Source organism: Mesoplodon bidens (genome assembly GCF_964165515.1).
Source record: "Mesoplodon bidens genome assembly, chromosome: 11".
NCBI lineage: Eukaryota > Metazoa > Chordata > Mammalia > Artiodactyla > Ziphiidae > Mesoplodon > Mesoplodon bidens.
This window is the reverse complement of record NC_138167.1, coordinates 11,895,810-11,912,144: the sequence shown is the minus strand read 5'-3', so window position 1 is coordinate 11,912,144 and position 16,335 is coordinate 11,895,810. Positions and strand designations below refer to the sequence as shown.

General features: G+C 40.3%; 1 long non-coding RNA gene across 2 annotated transcripts; it reads left to right on the top strand.

Annotated features, from left to right (window-relative positions):
* Positions 1-14: 14 nt before the first annotated feature.
* LOC308625001 lies at positions 15-16,043 on the top strand. 2 transcript variants are annotated; one of them, XR_014017035.1, is made up of 4 exons: positions 15-173; positions 757-855; positions 13,301-13,479; positions 15,850-16,043. It is a non-coding gene; the product is annotated as an uncharacterized lncRNA (long non-coding RNA). The 2 variants fall into 2 exon arrangements; XR_014017036.1 differs by having other exon boundaries at positions 754-855.
* Positions 16,044-16,335: the final 292 nt, after the last annotated feature.

Sequence of the window (16,335 nt, the reverse complement as noted above, 5' to 3'; positions counted from 1 at the left end):
GGAAGGCGGGTTTGCCAGGGAGAAGAGGCTTAGTGGAGCCAGAAGGACGGCAGCGCGCAGGCGCGAGATTAGCGTTCGTTGAGCACGTGACGCTGGCCCTGTGCCCGCTACGCACGGCGCCTGGCGGCGCTTTAAGCTCTGGATCAAAAAGTCCCGGCGAGCAACTTTGAGCGGTCAGTGGCGGCCTTTCTGTTCTCGGGCGGAGTTCGCGGGGGGCGAAAGTGGGTCCTTCTCCGCTCAGACCCTAAACCTGGCGGCCCACGTGGATTACGCACCGAGCTGTCCAACCAGTTGGACTATGCTCAGTATCAGAACATTTAAGCCGAACAACCAGAGTTGTTTCCAGCGGCGGCCCCAACCTGCAAACACTAAGAACTTTTTCTTCAATCTTTGTTAACAATTATATAGGCAGCTCCTCCGGGATTGTCTACAAGGTCCTTAAGAAAAGTACTTTCCCCAGCCACCCCTAATGCTGTGTAACATTCTTCCATTGCTAGTGTTCTAGAAGTGTTATGTAACTTTCAAGACAGTTAAATTCAAATTACTTTTTGTTTTGAGGACTTCGGAGGACTCTAGAGCAGTGGTCCTCAAATTTTTGGATGAAATACCCACATCAATAAAACTTGAGTCCGCACTCCAAGTCTATGGATAATAATTTGTAAATTACGTACATGTTAGTGCATAGACAAAAATAGAAATACTAGAAGAATCTAAAAACTAAATATAAATAGAAACACTGGTATTATCTTCCAGCAGGCTGCCCACTTTGGATATCGCTGCGTTGTGTGGCATCCAGAACTGTTGATGGAGTGCTCATACAAAAGCTGTCCTGAGCGGGAAAGTTCCTTTCTCTGGGCAAGTTGTTTCTTTCCTTTGATGTTGGTTAGAAAGTCAATCGAAAACAGCAGAGATTTTTGTGGCCTATTCACTGCTTTATCCCCCAGGCCATAATATCTTGGCATATAACACATTATTATCCACACAAAAGTCTCTCAGTGTTTCCTTCTGCATCGTCTTTTGGTGATAAACATGTATCTTCATTCAAGATTCAAGTCTAGTTACTTGAATTAAGACTTGAAGTACTTCCCCATTTTATTTCCTTAGCATTTTGTTCATTCATCTATAGTAGAGCACTTACTGTATATGTTTTCCATTATCTTTTGTTCTCTCTGTGCCAACCTCACCCTGTGGTCCAGCCCACACACACACTCCATTCACATTTAAATTATGAGCTCCTTAATGGGAAAGGTTATGTCTTTGTCATCTTTGTACTCTTATTACCAGAAGAGTGAATGACATTTAGTGAATGCTCAACAAATGATTATTAAATAAATAGATGCATTACTGATGGAGGTAAATAAAGACACAACTCAAGTTAGAACTAGTCAGTAAAATATTAATATATGTCCATTTGTTGCTTGTTGTGTGTAGGTAAGTTTACAACTGAAAACTTCGTTGTCTCTAAAGAATGTATAGTTCCTACTCATTTGGATTCTGAGTTCTAAGAGTATTATTATCATGATCAACTGTGTGGGTTCAAAGTCAGTTTAACATTAGAAGACAGATTACTGCAATTAATATGATTAACCACATTAAAAGACTAAAAAAGAAAAATGATATCAATATGTATTTCATTGTTTTGTATAAAAAATTTTAGACAGAATTTAATATGCATTCATTCATGATAAAAACTTAGATACCAGGACTAGAAGGGCCCTCCTTAACCTGATAGAATATCTAAAGAAGCAGCACACATAATGATGAAACACTTAATCACTCTCTATTAGGTCAGGTCAAAATAAGAATGGTTACCACTATCACTCCAATACAGCATTGAACTAGATGTTTAGGTAACCCAATAAGGCATAAACATTGCAAAGAAAATTACAAATCTGTGATTATTTAAAGATTATTTATGGAAATTACATATAAAGAAAAATCTATACATATTTTTATATTTAGATCCTTTTAAAAGATCTAGTATAAATTATTGGAATTAATGAGAGTTTAGCAAGGTTGCCGATTTTTTTTTTTTTTTTTTTTTTTGTAGTACGCGGGCCTCTCACTGTTGTGGCCTCTCCCGTTGCGGAGCACAGGCTCCGGATGCGCAGGCCCAGCGGCCATGGCTCACGGGCCCAGCCGCTCCGCGGCATATGGGATCCTCCCAGACCGGGGCACGAACCCGTATCCCCTGCATCGGCAGGCGGACTCTCAACCACTGCGCCACCAGGGAGGCCCCCGATTTTTTTTAAAAAGTACAGTGAAAGCAATTGCATTTCTATACACTAGCAACAAACATAAAATGTAATTTAAAAATATGCCATATAAAATAGCATCAAGAGATAAAAAGTACTTGAGAATAAGTCTGACAAAGTATGTATCCCAGCAGGAAAAAGCTGGCACACTTAAAGGTGGGAGTTGAGGAGAGTTTAATGAATGGATCATTTACTAAGTGGTCAGGATCAAAAGCAACCAACAAGGAGTGGTGAGGAAACCCAGGGAGAAAATAGAGTACTAAGCATAGATATGAATGGGCAACTGAAAGGGAACAGAACTCTGGCTGCAGGGGAAGGCTATGGTCAGGAGCTACAAGCCTCCAGAGAGGAATATAGCTGCAGCCAACCATCATCAGTGTGGTGCACAAGAAGGCAGGGAACGTGTATCTACTCAGATCTCCTGCCCATGCTTCCCATTGGCCAAACCTTTTCAGAGGCCAGAAGGCAAGGGAGGCCTCTGATGGAGTCCAGAAATGTCAGCCTTCTGGGACATGAACCATAGTGCAGAGGAAAAAGGGAGGATCTGGTGAAGTAAAGTGAGAATATTCAATTAATTTTCGAGGATTCTATGGAGCATGGTAAATTTTGTTGAAAGGCATTAAGAATATGAAAATAAATGAAGAGATGGCTATATTGTGTTCATGTATTTGAAGATTCAATATTGGGAAAATGTCAGTGCTCTCCTCTTATGGCCTGTGTCCCCCACCAGATTCATATGTTCAATTACTAACCACCAGTACCTCAGAATGTGACTGTTTTTGGAGGTAAGACCTTTTGAGAGGCAATAAAGGCAAAATGAGATCGTATGGGTGGGCCCTAATCCAATATAACTGGTGCCTTCTTAGAAGAGGGCACAGACAACACAGACCACTGGATGACCACATGAGGACACAGTGAGCAGGCGGCCATCTGCAAGCCAAGGAGAGAGGCCTCAGAAGAAACCAAACCTGCAACACTTTTTTTTTGGCTGCACCAAAGGACTTGAAGGATCTTAGTTCCCTGACCAGGGATCGAACCTGTGCCCCCTGCAATGGAAGCATGGAGTCCTAACCACTGGGTCACCAGGGAATTCTCAACCCTGTAACACCTTGATCTTATACTTCTAGCCTCCAGAACAGTGAGAAATACATTTCTGTTGCTTAAGCCACCCAGTCTGTGGTATTTTGTTATGGCAGCTCTAGCAAACTAACACATCCCCGAACTGATATACAGATTCAGTAGAATTCCAAACCAAAGCCCCAACTGTTTAAAACTTTACATGCTCATGTTAATAGTTACATAGAATGGCAGAAGACCAAAACTACCTGACACACCCCAAAAGAAGAAAAACAAGGAAAGAAGACTTCTCTAGCTAGATATCACAGATATTTTGATGTTATAATAAACACTGTGGCAATGGCACAGGGCTTAGAAAAGAAAAAAGGGACAAAATAATAGTCCATATAGATAGAAATCCAATCAATGGCAAAGCTGCACTGTGGATCAGCTGGAAAAGAATAATTTCAGTAAAGCTCCTGAGGGAGCTCGGAGGTGGATATCTCCCTATTTAAGCTTCCAGATGAGGACACAGCTGGCCAGCACCTTGATTTCAACCTTGTAAAATGCTGGGCAGAAGTCCAGTTAAAACACGCTAGACTCCTGGCACACAGAAAAACTGGGATAACAGATGTGTGGTGTTTTAAGCTGTTAATTTTTAAAAATTAAGGTATTGAGGTATAATTGACATATAACATTATATTAGTTTCAAGTGTACAACATAATGACTCGATATTTGTATATATTGTACAATGATTACCTTAATAAGTCTAGTGAACATTAGTCACCATACAAAGTTCAGATATTTCTTCTTGTGATGAGAACTTCTAAGATGTATTCTCTTAGCAACTTTCAAATATGCAATACAGTATTATTAACTATAGTTACCATGCTGTACATTACATCCCCAACACTGATTTATTTTATAAGTGGAATTTTGTACCTTTTGCCCCCATCCCTCGTCTCTGGCAACTACCAATCTGTTCTCAGTATCTATGAGCTTTTTTTAAAAAATTTATATTCCACATTTAAGAGAAAGCATACAGTGTCTTTCTCCATCTGACTTATTTCATTTGGCATAATACCCTCAAGGTCCACTTATGTTGTCACAAATAGCAGGATTTCATTCCTTTTTATGGCTGAACAATTTTCCATTTTATATATATATACATATATATATGTATATATATATATATATATATATATGGTACATTTTCTTTATCCATGCATCCATCAGTGGACACTTAGGTTGTTTCCATATGTTGGCTACTTGTAAATAATGCTAAATAAACATGGGAGGACAGAAATCTCTTTGAAATACTGATTTCATTTCCTTTGGATATATATTCAGAAGTGGGACTGCTGGATGATATGGTAGTTCTATTTTTAATTTTTTGAGGAACCTCCGAACTGTTTTCCATAGTAACTGCACCAATTTACATTCCCAACAACAGTGCACGTGGGTTCCCCTTTCTCCACACCTTCACCAACACTTGTTATCTCTTCTTTTTGATAGTAGCCATTCTAACAGGTATAAAGTGATATCTCCTTGTGGTTTTGATTTGCATTTCCTTGATGATTAGTGATGTTGAGTACCTTTTCATGTACCTGTGGGGCATTGTATGTCTTTGTTGGAAAAATGTCTATTCAGTTCCTCTGCACATTTTAAAATTAGATTGTTTGAGTTTTTGCTATTGAGGTGTATGCATTCTTCATATATTTTGGTATTAACCCCTTATCAGATATATGGTTTGCAAATATTTTCTCCCATTCATTTTGTTATTTCTTTTACTGTGCAGAAGCTTTTTAGTTTATGATTTTAGAATGAAATCCACTGCTTGTAGGGTGTGAAATCTCAAATTACATTCCAAGTGACGAGAAGGGAGGCAGTTAATATGGATAATTTTGATATTGCTTCTACCTTAGTGTTCTGGACAAAAGATCAGCTGTGGTGGGTTTTTTTTAAATAACATCTTTATTGGAGTATAATTGCTTTACAATGTTGTGTTAGTTTCTGTTGTACAATAAAGTGAATCAGCTATATGTATACATATATCCCCATACCCCCTCCCTCTCGTGTCTTCCTCCCACCCTCCCTATCCCACCCTCTGTGGTGGTTTTGTGGGTGGAGACAGAGATAGAAAGTGATGGAGATAGAGATAGAGTTAGAGACAGTTTGATGGAATAAAAAAGATCCCCTTCCTCTACCATCACTAACACTTTTCTGAGAGGAAATATTACATTGTCAGAAAGAATCCATTTGAAGCTGGCATTTTCCCTAAGTGATTCATACAGAGCAATTCCAAACTAAAGCGATGGTTCTAGTAACATGGACATGCTCAGGAAAAAGCCAGAAGATCCATATCTAGGAATTGAAAGGTTACGTTTTCCCAAAAAAGTAGAGTCAAAGTCACATCAGGGCTTCCCTGGTGGCGCAGTGGTTGAGAGTCCGCCTGCCGATGCAGGGGACACGGGTTCGTGCCCCGGTCTGGGAGGATCCCACGTGCTGCGGAGCGGCTGGGCCCGTGAGCCATGGCCGCTGAGCCTGCGCGTCTGGAGCCTGTGGTCCGCAACGGAAGAGGCCACAACAGTGAGAGGCCTGCGTACCGAAAAAAAAAAAAAAGTCACATCAATATGAAGATTATACCTTCCTCATATAATGCTAGATTGTGTTGTCTTGGGAAGAAAACTCATGGAAGTGAGTTGTCTTTGTTCTTTTATAAATCAAGTGGAAAATGGTAGGAGTGCCCACTGACGAAGCGACCAATCTGGAATCAGAGCACTCATCACCTTTACCCCACAAAGCCAGAGCCCGCAGGGCCACAGGCGAGCTCCTCTGTCCCTCTGGGAAACCTCAGGCCCAGGAAAACCCCATCACCTTGTGAACAAACCCTGTGTAGTTAACCACACACAAGAACGTGGCTCCTTTCTCAAGTGGCGAGAAGTTGAATTTCCCTGAGAAAATGGGTGGAGACCCTTGATGGTGGAGGCTTGAGCAAGGTCTGCAGGAATAGGGTTAGAGTTTGGGGAGATAGAGTTCAGAAACAAAGGACAACAATCTGAAGCCCTGAAGCTTTCCCTCTTCCTCTCTCCCTTGTGTGGCACAAGAGAAAGAATTAGGTAAAGCCACAACTTCTAGGTTTTTATACTTTGTACTGCTGGGAAATGCTTATTTAACTCTTCTCTAAAAAGAGCTGCTGAAACGGCCATTGTAGCTCTGTGTTTATTTAGTCTAGAATATAGAGTGGTGGCCCTTAGAAAGAGGGTCAGGCCAAATTAGGGCTGAAGGTGCACTTTTTCACCCAACCCCTCTAGGGTCAAGTCAGGAGATAGAAACTACACAAGAGATAGAAACTACACAAGTTATTTGAGTAGGAAGAACTTAATATAAGGAATAGTCATATAGATATAAAGGTGATAACAACTAAATGAGTAAAAAGAGAACTCTAAGGAATCGTGGAAATAGCAACTTCTGGAAGCGTGTACCATCCCTAGGTCTGAAGGAGCAAAGGGAACAGAGAGAAAAACTTAGAAATTTATAGAGGGGTCCCTGGGGTGCTGAAACCCAGACCTCTGAGGAGGAGACACCGGATTGTTGGCCGCTGGTTTCTGTGCGGGGGTGGGGTAGGGATGAGGCTGGTTCTACAAGTGCTGAAAAAATTGCAAATTGGAGTCAGTGGTGGCTACAGATAAGGCATGACGTCTACAGGGGTGAAAAACGTGTGGCCAAAGCGATTTTCAGTAGAACCCCTATCAGACAGGAAGCCACCAAAAAGGCAAACGGGGAAGTGCAAATCCCTCTTCTTCACCAGTGTTGCAGTTTTCCTCTCATGCCCCTGCTGGAAGAGCCTGGTGGAGGAAAGATGTGATTTGTAGTCTGGGTCCCAAGGTCACCAAAGGAGACAATTAGAGGGTGGGGTGGAGCTGAGAGACATTATCTGGCCCAACAGGCAAACAGAAAATGTATCTAAGTGTGTTTGTGTCATCGGTGATGAACCTAAAGGAAAATTGTAGCTGCTTTTATTTTTTTAAATAAATTTATTAATTTTATTTATTTATTTTGGGCTGTGTTGGGTCTTCGTTGCTGCGCATGGACTTTCTCTAGTTGTGGCGAGCTGGGGCTACTCTTTGTTGAGTTACGCAGGCTTCTTACTGTGGTGACTTCTCTTGTTGCAGAACACAGGCTCTAGGCACGTGGGCTTCAGTAGTTGCAGCACGCGGGCTCAGTAGTTGTGGCTCACGGGCTCTAGAGCACAGGCTCAGTAGTTGTAGTGCAAGGGCTTAGTTGCTCCACGGCATGTGAGATCTTCCTGGACCAGGGCTTGAACCTGTGTCCCCTGCATTGGTAGGCGGATTCTCAACCACTGCGCCACCAGGGAAGTCCCTGTAGCTGCTTCTTAACACACTTTCTGATTCCCCCACCCATACCCAATCAGCTGTATTTCCTACTGACACCATCTACCAAGATACCATTAGAGAATAATCTTTGATTCTTTTGTTTTTCATACTTTGTGTTCAATTAATTATCAACTCGCATCAATTCTACCGCTTACGCAACTTCTCCACGCCTGTACTGTCACTAACCTAGTTTAAGCACACCTAATTTTTCACATGACCTAATGCAACTCCCTTCTTAGTGGTATTTTCTGTCTCTGGTTTCATCTCTCTTTAGTCTAGTGATTCTCACCCCAAGCTGTATAATAATACCATCTGGGAAACTATTTAAAAGATCTCATTCCCAAGGATCTTGATTTAATTGGTTTGGACTGGAGTTGGGGATCAGTATTTTTAAAGCTCCCTAGGTAGTTCTAAAGTGCAGCCAGGGCTTCCCTGGTGGCGCAGTGGTTAAGAATCCGCCTGCCAATGCAGGGGACATGGGTTCGAGCCCTGGTCCGAGAAGATCCCACATGCTGCGGAGCAACTAAGCCCATGGGCCACAACTACTGAGCCTGTGCTCTATAGCCCGTGAGCCACAACTACTGAGCCCGCGAGCCTAGAGTCCATGCTCCACAACAAGAGAAGCCACTGCAATGAGAAGCCCATGCACAGCAATGAAGACCCAACGCAGTCAAAAATAAATAAATAAATAAATAAATAAATAAATAAATAAATAAATAAATAATAAAGTGCAGCAAGCTTGGAGAACCATTATTTCAGTCTGCTCTCCATATTAGTATCAAATTACTTGTTTTTATTATTGTGTGCTATCCAAACCCAATAACATCAGTCCATTACCCCAAATTCCTCAATAGTTATCCCTATTAACAGACAACACACCCAACTGGCATACCCATGGTTCTTCTTGGCCCAGTTTCCACATACCTCTCCAACTCCTGTTCATTCTTCTCACTGAAGTTAAACTTCTAACTTCACTTTCCAACAGTATTGAGCCACTTGCAACTTCCTAAACATAAGATATTCTCTCATTTATCCATGCAATGCATAGTTTATTCCCTCCAGGAAAGGAACCTCCCCGAACAATAGCAAGTTTTAATCACATGGTTAAAAACACATAGTGTAACTTTAATGTTTTAAAGCACTCTTCAAACATTACTTTCTGAGATGTCAGTTATATGAACATTTGTGAATACGTAGAAAATGAGTTGAAAGAAATTCATTAAAATGTTAACTGTGTTGTCTCTAGGCAGCAGGGTTATAGATTTTACTTTCTTCTCTGTACCTTTCTGTAGTTTAGAAATTTTCTACAATGGCATGTGTTACACTTTTAAACAGAAAAAAAGTAATAGAATGTACTGGCAAAATCATTTATGTGTTTTAAAGCACTGTATATATCAAAATATCTGAATCTACTTGATTCTGAATTAAGAAACAAGTGTTTGATTAATAAAATAGTATAATGAGGAATGCTAACCTTTGCTTAAAGAGTTCTAACCCTGCCCCCCACTTCCTACACAAAAATGTATTTTTCCTTTATCCACTAGATGGCACACTCTTCCCATGTATTGCCCCATTTATAATGCTGAAGAAACTTTGAAGGGATTGTGCATGGTTTACATAAATATTTTTATTTTTAAACTGACACATTATAATATATTATTTGTATTTATAAGATATTTGATTACACACTAAGAAAATTGTGGTTTTTAATTATCTAAAATTTACATCAATTTCCTTATAAACACCTTACATTTATTTGTATTGTCCCAACCAATTCTGCTCCAGTTAGCCCCATCTCACTACTTAAAAGGTGGCAGAAATTCCCTTCACCCTTGAATTCCTTTTGCTTTTTCTCTTGATTTACACCTTTAGGCTTGCAGATGATACCCAGAGGAATTACTTAGTCTAGCTGGTATTATCAAGACTAAGAGACCGCCACCAACCTCTGCGTATAGCAACTCTGCATTGGCAGAGACCTAAGAGTTGGGTCAAATTGAACCAAACTTCCCAAAGCCAGAGAGTGGAAGGAGAAAAGATATTCCTGTGGGGAATGTCCTGAAGGCACATATCTGTGTCAGAATGATTTTAAATCTTGTCTGAAATAATGTATTCAAGAGTATTAATGAATATTCCCAAGATTTTAGAGGATAATAGATCATTAGGCAAAATCTAAAACATTAACTGTTGCCCACTTCTCACTGATGTTTGCATGTAGGGTATTACAGGCATCAAAGAAATCTCTGATTCTTTCCAGTTAGTTTCTCTTTCTCTAGCCCTTTCTTTCCGAAGTCCAATTGCCTGTCAAAAATGGTTCTGCTCTCTGACTCACTTTTCTTAGATGATGACTTATCTGCCTGGCACTACATTTTCAATTTCCAATAAACAGCACTCAGGGAATGAGTCAAATTCGGTAGCCTTGGAGCTGTTTTTCTGCCCAATCAACTGGGCGTTTTGCTTTCGAACACGTGAGGTACATTTCTAATGTCTACATTTAAAGGCTGAGCATTATATGTATTAGAAAAAATATCTAAGCACATTATAATTGTCATAATTTTTTCTGATTAAAAACTATATGTTCTTTATAAAATTTTTGAAAGACTCTAAAAGCTCAAAGAAGGAAAATTAAAATTGCTCATAATTTCCCCAGCCAGGGAAAGTACCCTATAAGAGGCTATTTAAACCACCTATAAGGGTTTGCATTTAGAGAAGTAAGTCTAGTATCTCTGCATTCTCATCATTTTTCCCTAGTGAAATTTTATTACGTGGAGTTCTATTGCTCTTGTGAATGATTTTAAAGACAGTAACAAAAATATAGTCTGTTTTGGTTTTAAACTAGATGTCAGCCTATATTTAAAAGCAAGCCACTTTTAAATTATTAACATTTTATTTTCTCTGCCTTACGTTTAAGGTTAAATATTCTTCTTCTCATTTATATTAACACTTGGGGCTTACAAATGAACTCTGAGGCATGCACTGTAGCTATTTGAATCGATCTTTCTTAGGATAACAGAAACTCTGAATGCTGTTCTTACTATTCCACAATTTTCTGTAGGGCCTCAGCAAGTTAATTATCTTCTTTGTGTGCTTAATCCTCTTAGAGTGCAACCCTCATCACTTCTGCGTGCCATGCCATTCTGCGAGGATGAATGTTTCCCTTTATCCCCTGTGTATAGAAATGGGGAATAAAAGAGAGAGAATTAAAATAAGAGAACAGGGAGCCTCAGTTTTGCATCAACCTAAGAAATATGGATTCAATGTCCATGGAATTGAAAATGTCTGCTTCAATTCTTTAGGACATTTCAGAGCATAATTTGAATTTTAAAATAAGAAGATTAGAAATCAATATTCAAAATGAACATTGGTTGCTTTCAATTATTTTCCTCTTTTATTCAAACAAATAAACCTAAAAGTAACACCATCTGTGCCTATTAGTTTCTATTTGCTGTAAGTGTAAAGTGAATTTCAAAATAAATGGAGCTATAAATTTCTTTCAAAACGTTTTATAATAATTCATTCAAAGAACATATGTGGAGCTTAGAGATAGGTGAATAAAACACAGTCTTTACTTAGAGTCTAATGAAGGAGTCGGAAAAATGTAGAGTGAAATGTATCAAAAAATATCTGTTTAGTGCTGATGTGGTCCAGGGGTTGTCTTAAAGATTGGGGGTAGAGCAGTGAACAAGACATACAAACATTCTGCTTTCACTGCACTTACGTTTCAGCGGGGGCAGACAGAGAGTAGGTAAATACAGGGGTCCCTTGGTGTCAGCAGGGGATGGGTTCCCGGACCCACCACAGATACGAAAATCGGCAGATACTCAAGTCCCTTTTATAAAATAGCACGGTATTTTTGTGCTATATAAATAGTTGTAAATCCAGTGTAAACGCTGTGTAAATAGTTGCTGGTGCGACGCAAATTTAAGTTTTGCTTTTGGAGCTTTCCCGGAATTTTGTTTTTCAAATGTTTTCCGTCCAAGGTTGGTTGAATCTGCAGATGCAGAACCTTGCGGGTACGGAGAGGCAGACTAATCAAATAACATGTATGATGGGGCACGTGGTGATGAGAGATATGGAGAAAAACAGTGGGATAGAGGGAGGGTCATTGATTAAGTCACATTTTAGCAAAGTCCCGAGGGAAGTTAAGGAGTAGCCCTGTGGCTACCTGCATGAAGAGCATTTCAGGGGACGGGAGGGGCAAGGAGGCCACCGAGGCTTGAGTGGAGTGATCAAGATGGAGACGGTAGCAGGTAACCATAAGGGAGGTAGCGGGTTGCTGGCAGGGTCACAGGGGGAGGCCATGTAGGTCTTTGTGAGCATTGTAAGGACTTTGGCCATCACTTAGAATGAACTGAGTAGCCCACTGGAGAGTTTTGAATGAAAGAGTGAGAAGATCTGGGGTAACACAGGGACACAAATTAGGAGCATACTGCAATAACCCCCAGGAAAAAGGATGGAAACTTGTACTAGAGTGGGAGCAGTGAGGGTGAGAAGAGATGGTCAGAGTCTAGATATGCTTTGAAGGACACATAGCCAACATATGCTGATGGATTGGATGGAGGCTGTGAGAGAGAGTCAAGTTTTGTTTTTTAATAAAGACATATTGGGAATTCCCTGGTGCTCCAGTAGTTAGGACTCCATGCTTCCATTTCAGGGGGCACAGGTTCCATCCCTAGTCAGGATCCCCGCAAGCCATGCAGTGTGGCCAAAAATAAAAAAGAGACATATTAACATGTATGAAATGCCCCTATTCTGTTGTGTAAAATACAACTTGCATTATTCTTTGACCAGTGTTATTCCAGCAACTTCCAGAAGTTAGTTTTCATTTTTCTAAAACCTAATTTCTTATGGTTTTATCACTCATTTGTCCTGCTAAGTCCTCCTTCCTACAGCAAAACTTTGCAATTCCAATGGAATACAATTGAGCACATGGGGATCTAAATTTTGTCTGAAAAGACAATATAATTTAAAATCCTGACTCATCAAATTATCTCTGGAAAGCAAATAAACCAATTCTCTTCTCATTAATACCCAGCATTATATAATGAACATTGAGGTCTCCTCTTTTCATGCCTATTTCTACAATTTTCACAGAAGAGAACATGTACCCTTCTTTAATCTTATTACAGGAATCCATCACAACTGAAAATGTATTCAATCCTTCTCCAGTAAGCAACAACCTAGCCACTATAATAAACCCTCTGAGAAGCAAACAATTTTTGTGCTTCTTTCCCTATGTAGTGAATGCTTTGCTCAGAGGAAAATTTTGTTACTATTTGGTTAATCCATAGATGGGCATGGCAGCTTGTAGAGGAGCCCGTATTAGTTTCTCTGGGCTGCCAAAACGAAGTACCACAAACTGGGTAGCTTAGAATAACAGAAATTTATTCTCTCACACTTCTGGAGGCCAGACATCCAAAATCAAGGTGTTGGCAGGGCTGTGCTCTCTCTCAAAGTTCTAGGGAAGAATCTGTTTTATTTCCTTAGCTTCTGGTGTTCCCAGCAATCCTCAGTGTTCCTTGCCTGTAAATGCATCACTCCAGTCCTTGCTTCTGTCCCCATGTGATGTTCTGTCTGTGTGTCTTGTGTTTTAGATTACTTCTGGTTCATTATAAAAGGATATAACTCAGGAACAACTGGCAAAAGAGATGCACAGGGCAAGGTGCGTGGGAAGGAATGTGGCGCTTCTCTGTCCTCTCTGGGAGTGTCACTATCCTAGCACCTCCACGTGGTCACCAACCTGGAATCTCCAGAGTCAAGATTTCTGGTCCAAGTAATATCATTTTTTAGTTAATGAGAAGCTGAGTTGATAATTTTATACTATGGCATAGCTCATGTAATTTCTTTAAAACCAAGGTCACAGGGACTTCCCTGGTGGTCCAGTGGTAAAGAATCCGCCTTCCAATGCAGGATATGCGGGTTCGATCTCTGGTCGGAAAACGAGGATCCCACATGCCACGGGGCAACTAAGCCTGTGCGCTTCAACTACTGAGCCCACGTGCCTCAACGAGAGAACCCGCCTGTCGCAGACCACAGAGCCCAGCACCCTGGAGCCTGCGCACCACAACTAGAGAGAGAAAACCCACACGCATAGCTAGAGAGAAGCCTGAGCACTGCAACAAAGAGCTTGTGTGCCGCAACAACAAAAAAAAGATCCCGAACGCCACAACGAAGACCTGACGCAGCCAAAAATAAAAAACAAAGCAAAACAAAAAAACCAAGGTCACAGATTCTGCCAAAAAGGGTTTATTTTCTTTCCAAGCCATAATATATGAAACACTCTGTATAATTGGTTAAGACTCCTGTATTCTTCAGTCAGAAAAAGAACAAAAAGGCCTTGTTCTGTAATGACGATCAGGCTCCACCACTATTTCTACGGAAGATCCTACCAGATCTTTTGGATTTGTTCTCAAGTCCCCAGGTCATTCACAAGACCCCGATACAAATTTGGGAATGAGCCAAGTGGAAGACCATGTTCATCTACTACATTTAATAAAAGTAATTCAAAACTTTGGTTGCATCATTCAAATGGTGCAATGTTCCAGACTCTAGTGAACCAGAGTTTTGCATTACCTATACGAAGAGACAGTGCTTGTCTGGGGAGTACTGTCTGGCAGACCCTCGCATGTAGGCAAACCTCATCTAAACCGTGCAGGAATGACTGGGGCCTCATTAACTCTTTCAGTCATGGCTCCAACAGCTGTTTGAGGCTTTCCTTCCTCAGGCCATTATTGGTTTGGGAATTCATTGGGGCTTAAACCTGCAGGTGGGGCCTCTCTGTGAGCAGAGGGGGCTGGGGATGGCAAAGACAAAGGGAGTGAGGTGGGGACTGGTGCCTTATCACAGTTGTTCCTGAATATCACCTTTTTAAACATTCAAAAGCCATCAGCAACTTTACTAGCTCTTTAAACGAGGGGCACTGGGACACATCACTTCTACTGCCACTGTCATCATACCTTGGCCCTCAGAAGAGGTATGATTCATTTAAGAAGTACTTTCCGAGTACTTAAATTGACTCTTGACTGTCCTGGGGCTAAGGATTCAGTGTGAACAAGAGCTCCACTATCATGGTGCTTACATTCTGTCAGGAGAGACAAGCAACAAACAAGTATATATGTTAATTACATTATTTCCCCAAATGATAAGGACTGTGAAAGAAATAAACAGCGTGATGTAGTAGAGTTACTTTGGTTAGGGGGTGGGTAGGGCTGGGGAGGCTTCTTGGAATCAGTCAACAGAGAGATGACATTTGATATGAGACCCGAAGGGTGCCAAGGAACATGTCATGTTAACTTAATATACAGTCATTTAAAGTCCAGTGTGCATAAACCTGGTATTAGGTCTTGGGAAAGGGGTACTGAGATTAAAATATAAGGATGAAGAAGACATGCTCCTTGCCATCTGGAGCCTAATATCTAATGCAGAAGACCGGTATAGTATATGTTAATAACCATCATTCACAGTAGAAGTGCTATACGAGAGATGTAAACAAAATGCCAAAGTAGTACAGAAAGAAAGGGATAGTTCTCATTAAAGTATTTGGAGGATTTGGGAGATGAGCTTCACAGATGAGGTGACAGCTGAGCTTGGCAATAACAATATAGCTCATAGTCATCAAGCCCTGGCTATGTGTCAGCCCAGCCCCTATGCTAATGGGATTTACAGGAATTCTCCCACTTAATCTCGCTAACCCTAAAAGGTAGATACTATTAATCAGCCTCATTTCACAATAAATACATGAAATGGGGTTTGAACCCAGTTCGTCTAAGTGTATAGCTCATTCTTATACAGATACTATGCACCTAAATAAGATAATCAGTTGGTTAGCTGTGTTTTCTCTCTTTAACTTATTCTTTTGGTGTTGTGTATCATCTAAACAATTCTTACCACATAATTCTGAGTCATAGTATCATTCCCAAGATACATGAACGTAATAAAAACATTTCAAGCAATGAGGCAGAGTTGATAGCTCCCCAAACTGAAGAATGCACAAGTTATTAGGATAAAGTGCATCACAAATGTCTTGGTTTACCGTTTTCTAAACAGTTTAATTTTATTTATTTCACCTGAAATTGATGTTTAAAGTAAATGCTTATGTGTAAACAAAAAGGGAAGTTAATCACTTTTTAAATTCTTTCTGCAGGCCATCAAGCTACAAACAGTAATTCTGTAAACCCACAAAGCCAGCAAAAGATCCATAACCTGAGTAGGATGCCAGTGGATAGAAATGGGACTCTTACTGGAAACCTAATGTGTGGTCTTTAGACTTGCGTTATGCTTTCTTGGGAAAACAAGATGGTAGTTTATATAGTTTGTATTTGGAAGGAAATAAAATTACTCTGGCACATATTATATTATCTATTTCTTTTCTTTTGTCTTTTATGAAACAATAATATTTTTGTGACCCTGGAGATGTAAAATTGTCACACGTTGATTTATTTGTTATTTTCTGCCTGTGATAGATGATGGATGATCTTAAAAGTTACATTCTGCTATATTCTAGGTAGTGACGCTGAGTTAAAGATAAGACTGTATGAAATTTGAACAGAAGGCATTGAGTATTAATTTTGAGGGTCTCTGGTTTAAGTTTACCTAGGTGCTGACTGTGATTTTTCCCAGCCCTTTACAA